Below are 14,783 nucleotides of genomic sequence, written 5' to 3' on the forward strand. Positions count from 1 at the left end.
AGCCTTCTCCTTCATTAGGCTACTAGTACCAATCGCATCCTAGTAGCTTGGTTCCTCCACTGGGCTACTAGTGCAGACCACACCCCAGTAGCCTGGTTCCTCCATTGGGCTAATAGTGCTGACCACCTCCCAGTAACCTGGTTCCTCTGTTGGGCTACTAGTGCTGACCACCTTCCAGTAACTTGGTTCCTCTGTTGGGCTACTAGTGCTGACCACACCCCGGTAGAATGATTCCTTCATTGGGCTACTAGTACCACCTGTGCCCTGGTAGCCTTGTCCTTCAAGAGGAGCCTCTGGAGTAGTTCCCTGCTGGGGTTCAGACTACCAGCCCCCAACAAGGCTCTGAAACCACCAGTAACAGAGCTCCCTCTAGAGGGCTGCCTCTGCTTTTCGAGACCTTTAGGCACCAATAGTGCCTCCATAGGTCCTTTTTTTATTCCCTGAGCTGCTCCAAAGGCCACTTGCCTTGAACTTGGCTCCCAAAGGCTGCTGGTCTTCTTTTCTTCAGGAGCATCTCTAGTGGTACACAGACTACCAGCTCTCAAAGGAGCTTTGTAGTAACCAGTAACAGGTTTTCCTTTCTAGAGAGCTGAAGTTGTGGGTTCAAGCCCATGCTATTCCTTATGACCCTGGGCAAGTCACTTAATCCCCCCATTGCCCCAGGTACATTAGATAGATTGTGAGCCCACTGGAAAAGACAGGGGAAAATGCTTGAGTACCTGAATAAATTAATGTAAACCATTCTGAGCTCCCCTGGGAGAATGATATAGAAAATTGATTAACTAAATGAGTATAATAAATTAGTAACTTGGATTACTGCAACAGCCTCTACCTAACATGTCCTAACAATATGATAAAACAACTACAGACAGTTCAGAACACTGCCATCAGACTCATCTACTGTCTCAGCAAATTTGACCACATCACTCCCGCCTATATAGACTCTCACTGGCTTCCGATAAAAGCAAGAACTCAATTCAAGTTCTATTGTCTGCTGTTTAAGATAACCCATGGAACTGCCCCCTGTTACCTAAACAACCGCCTAAACCGCTACCTCTCATCCAGATCAAGAAGAACTCAAAACCTATTCACCTTCCCACCTAATAATGGAACCCGTCTTAAGAAACTATACGACAGCCTTCTAGCGACACAGGCAGCAAAAATTGACCCCATAATCACCAAACTAATAATCAATACAACAGACATCAAAGTATTTCGAAAAGAAATCAAAACATTTCTATTCAGAAAACAAGTCATTACCAACTAATATCCTCCCTTTATGCATAAGCTCTCCCTCTATAGAATAACACATTAATCAATTCTTAGAACCTTTCCTATCATACATACTCTGATTCCTATATAAACATTTTCCACACTATCCAATAAACTTCTTATGACATTATTAGGTAACTTCCAATCTGTAAACCGTATATACTGATATTCTCCACTATATTCTCTTATCACTTGTTTCCCTGATATGTAATTTTCATAATTGAATCCTCTACCACACCATGTAATGTACATGAATCACTGTTATGTAATTTATCTAGATAATCTTTATTACGCAATTCTTTTGGTAATGTCCAAATCTCCTATAATTTGTATTCCGCCTTGAACAATATATAATGTATAATGTATTCAAAATTAATTTTCCAATGAACTGTTTTCCTACCTTCTTCTACTCTATGTTTATGACCTAACTAATTTATTTTTCTCAAGTACTTTAGCAAGAATGTGAGCCTTTGGGACAGTCAGGGAACTCTAAGTACTCTCTCTTCATCTTAATTAATCTTACTTATTGCATTTCTTCTGTTTCTACTGTAAACCGCTTAGAACTTCACGGTACAGCGGTATATAAGAAATAAAATTATTATTATTATTATAATGCACAGATATAAGTCTGTGCAATGCAAAACTCACTTCCATCAAACTCCAACTCTAACCCTCTGAACCTGGGGTTATGTCTCCCTCCCATTGTCACCCTCCTTTGAACTCATGGGGAGTATAGTAGATTTCCACTTCCCCTATTCTGATTCAGTGTATAGCCTCATGTGTCTTAGTTATACAGTGTTTCAGTGATGAAGTTTCCCAGTGAAGAAATACAGGTGATAAAGTGTCCAGGCAATAAATTATCCCAGTGATAAAATGCCCAGGTGATAAAGTGCCTGTGATTAAATGACCCAGCGATGAAGTAATTCAGAGGTGAAATATCCAGGAAAAGAAATGTCTAGGTGATGAAGTGCCCCAGTGATAAAATGTCTGTGATGAAATGTCCCAGTTATGGAATGTCCCGGTTATGAAATGTCCCATGATGAAGTGTCCAGGTGACGAAGTGTTTCAGTGACAAAGTATCCAGGTGATGGATGAATTATCCCAGTGATGGAATGTCAGTGATGAATTGTACAGATGATGGAATGTCTAGGTGATGAATTCTCTCAGTGATAGAATGTCCAGGTGATGAAATGTCCGGGCCAACCGGAATCTTAGGCCTTTCTCGCTGTGCATTTTGGGATGTATTGGGAGTGGCCTAAGATTCCGATTGGCCAGATCCCTTAGGCCATCCCCATATGGGCTTGAAGGGGGTCCAGGTTGGCTACTTTTAGAGGCGGGATTTCTGTCAGGAGGGACTGGGCATCCCTCCTGCCAATCTTTGGGGGGTGGGGGTTACAGCAGAAGGAATTGGGTATCCCTCCTGCTGACGATGTTTGCAAGGAGGTAGGGTGACTGACAGGAGGGACTGGGAATCCCTCCTGCCCGCAATTTTTGCATGGGGGGGATGTTCCGGCAGGAGGGACTGGGCATCCCTCTTGCCGACAATCTTTGGGGGGTGGGGCGGTCTGGCAGGAGGGATTAGGCATCCTTCCAGCCTACATTCTTTGTGGGGTTGGGGGGTTCTGGCAGGAAGGATTGGGCCTCCTGTCGGTAGTCTTCATAGGGGGGGTGGGAGGTGGATGTGTGTCGTGGCCGCTAAACTGATCGTGGCAGGGAGATTCCCTTGCCATGATTAGCTAAGCGGCAATGTGATTCTCTAACCAGTAACATGGGCGCCAGTTACAGAGTCGTGGTGGTTAGGCAGTTTAGGGCGATTCTATATAGGCCGCCTGTGTGCGATTCTCAAAAGCCGCTTAGGCAGCTTCTGAGACCGGGCACCCTATACAGAATCCAGGCCTAAATGCTAAAAAGCCCATAAGTAAAAAAAGGTCATCTTACCATTTAGCACATGCTAATTCTGCTAGTGCACACTAAGCTTAAGTAAAAGGAGGGTCCCTTAGTTCTTTGTCTACCTCCATATGCTCTCTATTATTTATTTACTATTTGATAGTCAGTTTTTCACAATAAAAAAACCAAAGGAGAATATCCTTTCATTCACATGGAGATAGTCCAAGGCCTCCTTCCAAACTCAGGAAGACATCATTCACTTAGAAATAAATATGATTAGAAAGTGATAGAGGTGTTATTGCAACTCCACTATCCCAGTGTTCTACAAGGAAGTCAAGTCTAATATGTGACCCTATTCAACTTTCCAACCCATGATCCCCTGGGAGAATTCTAGTGCTGTCATTATGTCCAGGAAGTCAGTCACAATGGTATCTGGATTTTTGATATGTAGATTATAGTCTTCCATGATCACCAGCCTAGGGAAACTTGTTAAATTTGCTTAATATGTGTGTTTTTGAAAAATTGTCTGGCTATTATATTACATTTTTTTGCATCAGAAATAAAAATTCTAGTATTTTCCTGCTTGATTACTCTTGCAGTTTCTTTCATATGCTAGATTCATTTAGCTTTCAAAGGGAATCGTTATGTAGTGTGCTCCAGTTTTTTCTGCATTCTCTTTCCTATATATGATTTTCTGTGCTTGAATGAGTAGGATGTCTGAGCTAGGAGCCAAACTCCAGTTTCTCATCTGGCAGCCGAGAACACTAACCATTAAGCAATTCGGCTGGCAAAATTTCTTCTTCCTTTCTCTTTTTGGTTATAAGTCATGTTTATAATAGTAACCAGGAAATCAAACGTATACATTAAAATTGTTACTGTATCATGCCTGAGGCTTGGTTACCGGGTTTAGACAAGATTAGAAGCTATGCAAAGTCTTGCTGATGTTCAGCTGAAATTTCCCTACAGGCTGTATCATAGCTCTCTAACCAGTCCCACAGTACTGAATGATGTCATGGGATCTGATGCTCAGAAAGATGAAAGGGCTAAAGTGGAACCCGCTGGCGTTAAGGAAGCTTTCCAACACACAATTCACAGCACAGCTTTGGAACTTAAAAACCTACAGATCTAGCCTCTCGACCATAATTGAAATCAAGACTAAAAAAAGAACTATTTATAACAACAACAAATATAAGTAGGCTGTACTTATACTACTTTGTAGGTGAAGCAACCTGTGGAGATGAAACTTCTGCATTTATGTCACTGCCTTTGAAGTTTGGCAACTGATCACTGATTAAATTGCAGGCATTTGGTCCCAGTGCTCCAAATGCCTTTGATCTGTGCGGTTCATTTTATTTTTCCTGGATACATAATTTTGTCTAGACTTGTGCTGACGGACTCTTTTTTAAAGGAAGAGTTAAAATCATCGGCCACAGAAGTTCTGGATGTGTGAAACAAAATTGCCGAGATGGTGGAAACTGAAATAACTTTAGCACATATTTGGTAGTCAGAATGGTAGTATTCTATTACATCGTTCATCAGAGATGTTTTATTTTATTATTTTATGCAGTACAGTATATTTTATACAGATTTAAGACTGTATTGCAAATGGCAAACTAACCCTTCCCACCTCCCCATTTTTACAAAACCGCAATAGTGGCATTTAGCGCAGGCTGGCGCACTGAATGCTCTGCTTATGAGCTTCGGGAGCAGCACAGAGTATTCGGGGGGGGGGGGGGGGTTAGTTAAGGGATCCTTACAATTTAAAAATATAAACCAAACCATAATATATTTAAGTCCATGACATATATGCAATACAGTAAATATATTTTACCTTTTTCTCGTTCTTTTTTCCATGAGACAACCATCCAGGTACAGTATAACCAAAAATTCAACACACTGTTACTATACTCAGTCATGAAACTTGTCAGTAATTCAGGGCATCTTTTTCATAATGGAGCCAAAAGAAGAGCCCCAGCAAAATGAAAGAGCTTAAAACTGAATACATATGATAATTTATATGCCCTTAAGGCAGATGGTTTTCAAAAGAGGATTCATGGAGGAGGAGTGCATTTACAGTATTGAACTCATTTGAGAAATAAAGGGGGGTAACAGTCAGCTCGTGGCAGAAAGTGGCTTATATTCTCAACTGGGTGACATTATTTGACGGAGCTTGGCATGGGGACGCTCCCTAGCATTTTGATTGTATTTTGAAGAATTTTGTGTTGTTTTATGTAATATTTGTATTTTTAGTTATTTTTTGTGTGTTTAGAAATTTTGTTATAATTATGTGACTTTGTAAGCCACCTAAGACTGTATAAATTGTGGAAATAAATAAAATACTATAAAACTCGTACCAGTAAAAAAAAATCTTGTACTGTAACTATGACAAATTGTAACCTGTTAAACTGTATGTTATCAGGCTCATAATCAAAAAACATAGACATCCAAAAATCATCCTAAATCAGCACTTGGATACCTAATCGTCAGGACGTCCAAGTGCCGATAATCAAAACCATCTTTTTGTATGTCTAGTGAGGTATTCCAGCCTCTGTATGTTCAGAGCACAAGATGGGCATGGTAGAGGCATGTTATGGGTTGGCTTTGGGTGGTCTCAAGGGTGGGTTTAGACATGGATGTCTTGCAGCGATAATCAAACATATGTATACTTTGGAGGAAAGGCAGGATAGGGGAGATATATCAGAGATATTTATCTACATGACATAAATATGCACGAGGTGAGTCACTTTCAATTAAAGGAAACTTCAGAGTGAAGTTAAGAGGTGATAATAGACTAAGGAGTAATCTAAGGAAATACTTTTTTTACAGAAAGAGTAGTAGGTGGGTGGCAGCAGGCTTACGTCGTTGCTGCTGCCAGCTGCCAGAAGATTCATTTACAGCAGCTGGGCCCAGGTAGGAGGTAGGTGGGGGTGTTGGGAGCTAAGGAGGTCGTGAGGGGAAGAAGCATTGGAGGAGGAGAGAAACAGCATGAAAGGAGGGAGGGGGGCTGGAGAAAAGAGCATGGTCGTAGGGAGGGCTGAAAAACAGTATGGATGAAGGGAGGGGGCTGGAGAAACAGAATGAAGGGAGGAAGGACTGGAAAGACAGAATAGATGGAAGGAGAAAGCATAGAGTGAGGGAAAGAGAGGGATGGAGAAACAGAATGGAGGGAAAGCTGGAAAAACAGCATGGTTGCAGGGAAGGGGCTGGAGAAACAGCATGGAGAGAGGGAGGGAGGGCTGGAAAGACAATGTGAAGGGAGGGGGCTGAAGAAACAGCATGGACAGTGGGAGGACTGGAAAGATAGCATGGATGGAGAGAGCGGGAGGGAGGGAGGAGAGATGGTTGGAGAAGATTTATGGAAAGGAGAGTGCTGGAGAAATAGCATGGAGTAGGATAATACTGCATGGGAGGGGAGAAGAAGAGACAGAAACAGCAGGAGGGGAGGTTAGTAGGAGAGAGAAAGAAGCACCCACAAGAGAGAGGTATTGGAAGGAGAGAGAAGCACCCATGGGGGAGGAAAGTAGGAGAGACAGAAGTACCGTACTAAAAAGGTAGAGAGGATGGGAAGGGGAACCAAGGAAATGAGTGCAGTTGTGGGTAGTGTGTGGGCAGGATCATGTGTCCTCTTTTTTGGTCTTCACAAATATGGTTATCCTACTATGGATGGTCCTCTTGGAGCTGTTGAGACCTGGCTTCTCCAAATCCTCTCTGAACAGTAAGCATCCCTGAAAGGGCTTAGAGGCCACATTGGTAAAAGTTATAATTTTAAATAGTTTAAACAGTTGTAAGATAGGTATTCATAACTAGGAACTGAGGATTAATGGTTATTGGAATGTATTTGACTATAGTAAATGCACCAGTTGTAGTATTTAGTATTTAGAACACTCTTCTTATTGTCTTAGGACTTATATCTTCAACCTCCCTGATGGTGGACTCAACTGAAACTCTGCTGGAGTTGGAGGCTTATGCTGATTGAACAATATAAGTAACTAAACCTGGAAAACAATAAGGATTAAGAAGACAGAACCTCAGAACTGATTAAGCATTTCTTATTGGATCCTGAATATAAGGAACAACTGGCTTGGTCAAGTCTACGGATTACAACTCAAGGAGATATTGGGACTTTAATTGATTCATCATCAAGTTAAGTAAGCTTTATTGGGTCTGAAATGGCACCATTAAGAGCCTTGAAGATTGATTGATGGACTCTTTTTAAAAAGCTTTAGATCAGGGATCTCAAAGTCCCTCCTTGAGGGCCGCAATCCTGTCGGGTTTTCAGGATTTCCCCAATGAATATGCATGAGATATGTGCATGCACTGCTTTCAATGCATATTTCTTGGGGAAATCCTGGAAATCCGACTGGATTGCGGCCCTCAAGGAGGGACTTTGAGATCCCTGCTTTAGATAGTACTTGTAGCTTTTCCCAGCGTATGATTTTGCCATTAGTAGCACTTTGTATTACTTGTTATTGTAGATTTTAAATGTAGATGAAATAAATTTTGTTAGTTTTTAGGATATGAATTGAATTAAAGAAATTAATAGCTTTTGTACTTTACTGTATTTTTACATACTGTTCAGTTGTGCTCCTTTTCACTTTCAATGACCATAAGTTAAAAAAAAAAGAAATTAAACATTTAATTAATTTTATGTTTTGGTATTCTTGGTCTAGCAATCCAATAGTGACGCTATAGCCATCTACAGGCTATGAACCTAGACATCAGTGCCTGGGAATAAATACAATTTAAATCATATAGGATATCCACCAGTCCTGGTTTTGAAATTTCATTTCCAAAACAGTCTGGGATTTTAAGTGCCTGATCCCAGCCATTGAAAATCAATGCTGCAAGTCCCATAATGCAGCAGGATGGGTTGGTCAGAAATCCAGGACTGTCCAAAACCTCCAACCTGGACCTGGGTAATTTGGCATTTCTGAATTAACCTGTGGAATCTGTTGTCAGAGGACATTGTCAAAGCGACTAACACAGTGGGGTCTGAAAAAAAAAAAAACGTTTAGACAATTTCTGGAAGTCTATTAAAAAAATATCAGCCAGCTAGATTTGGGAGAACCAGAAGAAATGAGTTTTGAGAAACAGATACACTGTCTTTTTGATATCTGTAGGGGGATTTGTGACCGGGACTGGCCATTATTAGGACAGGATAATGGCTCAGTAATGGTTTTTAGTATAATTAAGTTTTTGTGCATGCAGTTTTTCATTATTCTGTCGCCTTCTACAAGGCAGCATCCAGTTAACCCAGAGGTCTCAAACGCGGCCCAGGGGCCACATGCGGCCCGCCAGGTACTATTTTGAGGCCCTCGGTATGTTTATCATATTCACAAAAGTGAAATAAAACAGTTTTTCGATCATATGTCTCTTTAGCTATAAAATTACAATATTATTAAGACTTAGCCAAAAGGAAAGATTTATAAACTATAAAGACTTTTACCCAATGCAAAATTGTCATTTCTTTAATAAGACATAAACTATTTTTTTTTCTGAGGCCCTCCAAGTACCAACAAATCCAAAATGTGGCCCTGCAAAGGGTTGGAGTTTGAGACCACTGAGTTAACCACTTCCCCAGCTTTCTCAAAACACTCCTGAGCATTAAAAATAGGTCGGGTTGGTGACTGAGGGGGAACCGAAAGGATCCAGCCATAGGAAGAGTTGGACTTTAAGCTTGGCGCTGCTTATCCTCTCTCAGACCTAAGACCCTTATATAGCGCTTATAGGAGTTCGCAGCGCTGTACATTTTGACATTTATATCATTTTATCATCTAAGAAAACGTAAGAAGCGCTCACGCAGTACTTCAACACCATTTCAAAAGCCACTCGTCTCCCCCCTCCCTGCTTTTACCGCCGACTTCAGCTCGCCTCACGCCGGGGAGACAGCAGAAGCCGCGAAGTGGCTCTTTTTTTTTTTTTCTCCCTCCCCCACCACGTGATCCGAGCTCGCGCTACTGTTTGGTCGGGGGGCTGGCCGCAGGAGAAAGGGGGAGGGTCGCTGCGCCGTTGTCCTGGTTACGGGCGGGGGGGAGGGGGGATGCGAGAGCACCGGGCTCTGAGAAGCCGACGGCTGCCACTGCTGGGGAGCCGAGCGGCGACGCCGCATCGTGGTGCTGCTCGGGCTAGCTTCCTTCTCGGCAGTCGAGGCGCAGGGAGGAGCCTGTCGGCAGGTATAACCCTGGAAACGTCCCCGGACACTGAGCGAGCAGGGAGGAAGGGAAGGGCGCGCGCCTCGGCTGGACGATAAGACGCGATACCTGCAAGTGCAGCAGGAAAGCGAAGTCTCTTGTTCTGCCGGCGGCGGCGGCAGTTGCTGGCTGATTTTTGTTTTAGTTAATTTCTTGCCGCCCCAGTCGATTTCTGCAGAGTAGCCGAAGTGTGTCGTGTTAACACCTCCCCCCCCCCCTAGGGTAGCTGTGGTGGTCGGTCCTGAGCCGGTGCTGCTTTTCAGAAGCATAGTAGCGGATTTGGATTCTTCGCTGGGGGGCTGTGCGATTGTTAGGCTAAGTTATCCTTGTCTTGTGTGTGCAGAATTATTGGGGAGGTTGGCTGATTGGCAGAGTACAATAGAAGCTATTTAATGTGTCTGTTTTGTCTAGATATGTAAGCTGGTGCCTTGGAAGTGCTGGTGGCAAATACTGTAGAACTCCCTTGTCCAGATGAATTGCCTCTGGCTATTTTGTTAGTATTAATAGTCAATATATAATACAGTAGTAGACTCAGAATAGAATTTAGTTGTTGTTTGAAGTAAAGAATGACACGGTGACAAAATTCATCACGGTGACAAAATTCCTGTCCCTGCGGATAACCGCGGGAAACCATCTTCATGTCATTCTTTAAAGAGAGAGGGAAGAATCAGAGTATGAATGGCCACAACCACTGACCCGCAAGCTTTGCTTTGAAGAATGCTGGTGTAGAAGGATTGAGGTTGAAATAGACACTAGAAAATGACATGGGATTATTTCCCACGGTTATCCGCGGGGACGGGAACGGTGCTGAATTTTGTCACCGTGTCATTCTCTAGTTTGAAGTCTACTGTTGTATTACTATTACTGTTATTATTAGCTTCTTCCTGAACTGGTAAAGTAGGTTGCCCCCACTAATAATTTCATTCACTCTTATGGCACTTGACCAAGTGCGCCACAGAGGACCTGTGCAACTTATTTCACTGTATTATCTAGGCATTTGTTTTATAAACACTTGTTCAGTATGTAAATTGAAGGAATGATTATATAAAGAGATGTACGCTGCATGGCTTATGCTTAAACTTGTAAACCTTTTTTTCTGGTATAGCACTCAAATGTTTCTATTTGAATCTGTTTGTCTGCTAAGAATAGTCATTGTATGCTACTTCTCCCAGAACTTGAAGAGAAGATAGGGGTAGCCAACTGAGGATCTATGGCAGGGGTAGGGGACTCCGGTCCTCGAGAGCCGTATTTCAGTCGGGTTTTCAGGATTTCCCCAATGAATATACATGAGATCTATTTGCATGCACTGCTTTCAATGCATATTCATTGTGGAAATCCTGAAAACCCGACTGGAATACGGCTCTCAAGGAGTTCCCTACCCCTGATCTATGGTTTCTCTGGTCTCTAATACAATCCATAAGTTGCTTTTGTAATTTCTTCGCTTGAGGCTATATTTAAAACATTATTATTATTAATGCCATAGTCTTGCACTCTAGCAAAAGAGTGGTGACAACCCAGGGAAGGATAACAGGGCCACAGAAGCTCCACAAGATTACATCATTGGAAGCCAATATGTCTTGGCTTTTAGAAGCTGGTTTAGAGGCTATTAAGCCTTTGGTGTGATATCCAGTTGCTGATGGACACACAGTTTTCTTTCTATTGGCTGTATAAAATTAGAATTCTGGATTCCTGAGGGAGGCATATTTTGTGGAAATATGGCCACATCAGATCATCAAACCCCCTATATAGTCAAGATATATCTCACCTTTGGCTTCCAATAAAGTAATCCTGTGGAACTTCTTCTGTGAGCCTCTTCTGTCCTCTTTTATATGAGTCTTGCATGCAAATTGTATGTATTCTCCTCTTTTTTCCCCCCTAGGATACTGGATGAGTTAGTTTACCACTAGTGCCATGAATATCTCTGTTCCATAAATAGTAACAAAAATTTAAAGTTAGCATTAGATCCAATATTATGGGCTCCTTTTACGAAGGCGCTTTAGGGCCTTAACGTGCAGAATAGCGCACGCCAAAATGCCGCACGCGCTAACCACTACCGCTTCCTCTTGAGCAGGCGGTAGTTTTTCGACTAATCCGGTGCGTGCATTAAAAACTCTAACGTACCTTCTTAAAAGGAGCCCTATGTGTTATATTTAACGCTGTTCAAAATGTGAAAACTATCCATCTGTTGTCACTTTTTTGAAAACACACATCATGAAGATTTCAGACATTTTTATTTCTTCAGATACTGTAAAACATACCCAAAAAGTGTTAGGCACAAGTAAGCACATTTCCTTTAAAAAAAAATCAAACCTTAGGACCTTATTTTTAATAAAGATTTTTATTTTTTTATAAAGACAAAATGGAGAAAACCCTATAATCTATCTGACTCTTCATGTGCAAAACAAGTTAAAGTTAAGAAGATGTGTTAATGTTCCAAACATGTCTTTATTAACAAAAATCTCTCGGTCCAATGAACAAATATTTGACAAAGGGCTTCTACAATGTGGCACCCCCCTCCCCCCAAAAAAATCCCCAACAACAACAAGCAATACAGTAGTCTTTTTATGTGCTACAAATATACAAAGAGTACATAATGCACAGAGAATTAATGGATTAGCTCCAGTTGGCAGAATTAGAAATGCAGCTGACATCTGTGTTATGCCAGTTTATACCAAAAGAGAACAAATTTTCCTAGTGGCAACTTTTAAGCTCTTGCATTTTGGCATTAGTTTTTAAGCTATCGACAAAAATAGGAAACCCGCTGTTGGCAGGACCAGTGTTAAACATGTTAGGGCTGAGGGCAGAAATCTTTCTTGGGGGCCCCAAAGCCCACCAGCAGACTGCATTTCCTTCCTGCTTACACCTCCCTAATGCCAGCCATGGCTGTTGTCGCATTGAATAGTGCTTTGGGTTACATCGGCTGACTGAGTTACTCTGTATTACTTATTAATGTAGCCCCCCCCCCTTTTACTAAACCACGATGGTTATTAGGACAGGGAGCCGCGCTGAATGCTCCGCGCTGCTCCCGATGCTCATAGGAACTCTATGAGCTTTGGGAGCAGCGTGGAGCATTCAGGCTTATGTAGGGAAGTCTTTGACACACTTTAAATCCAGGATAGATATGCAGAGTAAATCTTCCAGGTTATTATACTCCCCCCCCCAAAAAAAAAAAAAAAATCAGAAGATATATACTTTGGAATTGCCAATAAGTGTTTCTGATAAGTGATGGCTGGAATTTTTGATCTCCTAGTTACTCTAAATTCTGCCTCCACTATCCCTGGTTCTTATTAAAGAGCAAAAGTCAGGTCAGAGATCATATCTAGGTCTTATTTGCAGTACTGTTACAGGTCCATTGGGCCTTTTTTCAATTATTATACATTGATTAGAAAAGAGCTGGTCTTTTATCTTTTTGAAATGTTAACTGAAACTTTGTGTTGGATATATGAAGGGGTGCTGAAAAGTTAGCCCAACCAAGAAGGGAATAAAATGGAGCCATGAAACTTACAAAGTTTTTACACATATTCACCCCTAAGTTCAACACATTTGGCACATTGTGTCTGAGGTTTCTGTAACCTTTCCAAAAAATACTCTGATGTCTGGTTACTGAAATACTGCTCAGTTGCTGCAATCGCCTCCGAATTGCTCAAAAATTGTCACTTTTTCAAACTCTTTTTAAGGTTTGGAAACAGAAAATAGTCAGATGGAGCAAGACCTGGTGAGTAGGGTAGATGGTCTATGCATTGAAACTCCTACTGCGTGAAAACATCCATCATTTTGCCAGTCTTGCGAGCTGGTGCATTGTCTTGCAAAAAGAGAACTTTTTTCTTTCAATGCCTCCTTTAATCGGAACATCAAGTTACAGTTGTATTCTGCACTAACTGTTTGACCTTTGGAAGATAGTCATTGGAATACCTTCCTGATCCCAAAACACTGTGACTGTGACCTTTCCTGTTGGACTTTTGTGTCTTTAATTTCCTTGTTCTTGGAGAACCTGAGTGCCACCATTGAATGGACTGTTGTTTTGTCTCAGGATCATAGTGATGTTTCATCAACAATAACTAGTCATTAATCAACAGTAACTAGTCATTCCAAAAAATTGGCACCAGCTCACTGAAAATGCTATCAACTTGGAAGTGTTCACTTAATGTCAGCATTCAAACATTTAGGCACCCACTTGACTGATGCCTCTGCATACTATTCGTGGATTATACACCCAACATATTCACTGGATATCTGTAGTGTCTCAGTAATTGTTCTAGCCAATATTCGCCGATCTGCCAAAATCAGGTCATGGACATGGTCAACAATATCAGGAGTTGACGTTGTTTGAGGCCTCTCAGACCTTGCGGTATCTTCTGTCTCAAAATCTCCATGCTGAAAGTTTGCATATCACTTCTTCACTATGGAGTATGATGGGCGTTTGTCACTCAATGTTTGCATTATACATTCATGGATTGCCTTTGGAGTTTGCTTCTGAAGGAGTAAGAGCTTCATGATGGCTCAGTTCCACACTTGAAAATTCCACACTTCTTGTTGACATGGTTCAATCAGTGTTCTGAAACAATGTCAAACATAGCATTATGATTCTGCAAATTGGCACTTTGCAAAATAAAATAACACTCTTTACAGCTACAGTGGCAAAATAATGCTCAGAATTTAGGAAGTTGATTGGGCTGAGAACTTTACAATACAAGTTTCAATAAAATTTGATGGATCGCTTAATTGTAATACAAAGCGATGGACAAATCTAAAAACATGTTGTACATTTCTCAGTACGGGGGGACAACGTTGTTAACATAAGTCAGAAGGGAATTCCACAGTTGTGGAGCAACAACAGAGAAGGGATTACCAGCAAGTGTTGGCTATCAGATCTGAGTAACCGAACGGAAGTATAAGGTATTAAAACTTGCTAGATAAAGGCCGGGGTTTTATGGAGAATTGATTTGAAGGTTAATAGACAGATCTCGTAAGTTATTCGGTGAGCTCTTGGCAGCCAGTGAGATTTCTCGAGAAGTGGGGTAACGTGATCAAATTTCTTTGCTTTCCATAAGAGTTTAATTGAGGTGTTTTGAATGAGCTGTAATGTCGGATTCCTTTCAGAGGAATTCCTATGAACAAGGCATTGCAGTAATCGATTCTTGAAATGACCAACGAGTAGATTAATATATTAAGGGATTTGGGTTCCAACCATTTAGATACTGATCGAATTTGTCTCAGTCTGAAAAATGTGGATTTAATTACACTGCTGATGCGTTTGTGATGTGATCGAAAATGACCCCCAGTATCTTGATGGAGGTAACAGTTTGAAGAGTGGTACCAGCTAAAGTAATAGGATTGATGAAATGAATTCCATCTTTCCAAGGAAAAATCATTATGTAAGTTTTCTTGACATTGAGTGCCAACCTATTAGTATCAAGCCACTGATGAATTTGA

The 14,783-nt window shown here is 41.4% G+C and overlaps 1 protein-coding gene across 2 annotated transcripts in view; it reads left to right on the forward strand.

Annotated features, from left to right (window-relative positions):
* Window positions 1-9,203: 9,203 nt before the first annotated feature.
* Window positions 9,204-14,783, forward strand: part of TNFRSF19 (TNF receptor superfamily member 19) — a 74,796-nt gene continuing 69,216 nt past the window's right edge. For both annotated transcript variants that reach the window (XM_033947417.1, XM_033947419.1), the window contains exon 1: window positions 9,204-9,332. The gene's annotated coding sequence lies outside the window, so the exon portion shown is untranslated. The remainder of the gene's footprint in view (window positions 9,333-14,783) is intronic.

The sequence above is a fragment of the Geotrypetes seraphini genome, chromosome 6 (genome assembly GCF_902459505.1).
Source record: "Geotrypetes seraphini chromosome 6, aGeoSer1.1, whole genome shotgun sequence".
Taxonomy (NCBI): Eukaryota; Metazoa; Chordata; class Amphibia; order Gymnophiona; family Dermophiidae; genus Geotrypetes; species Geotrypetes seraphini.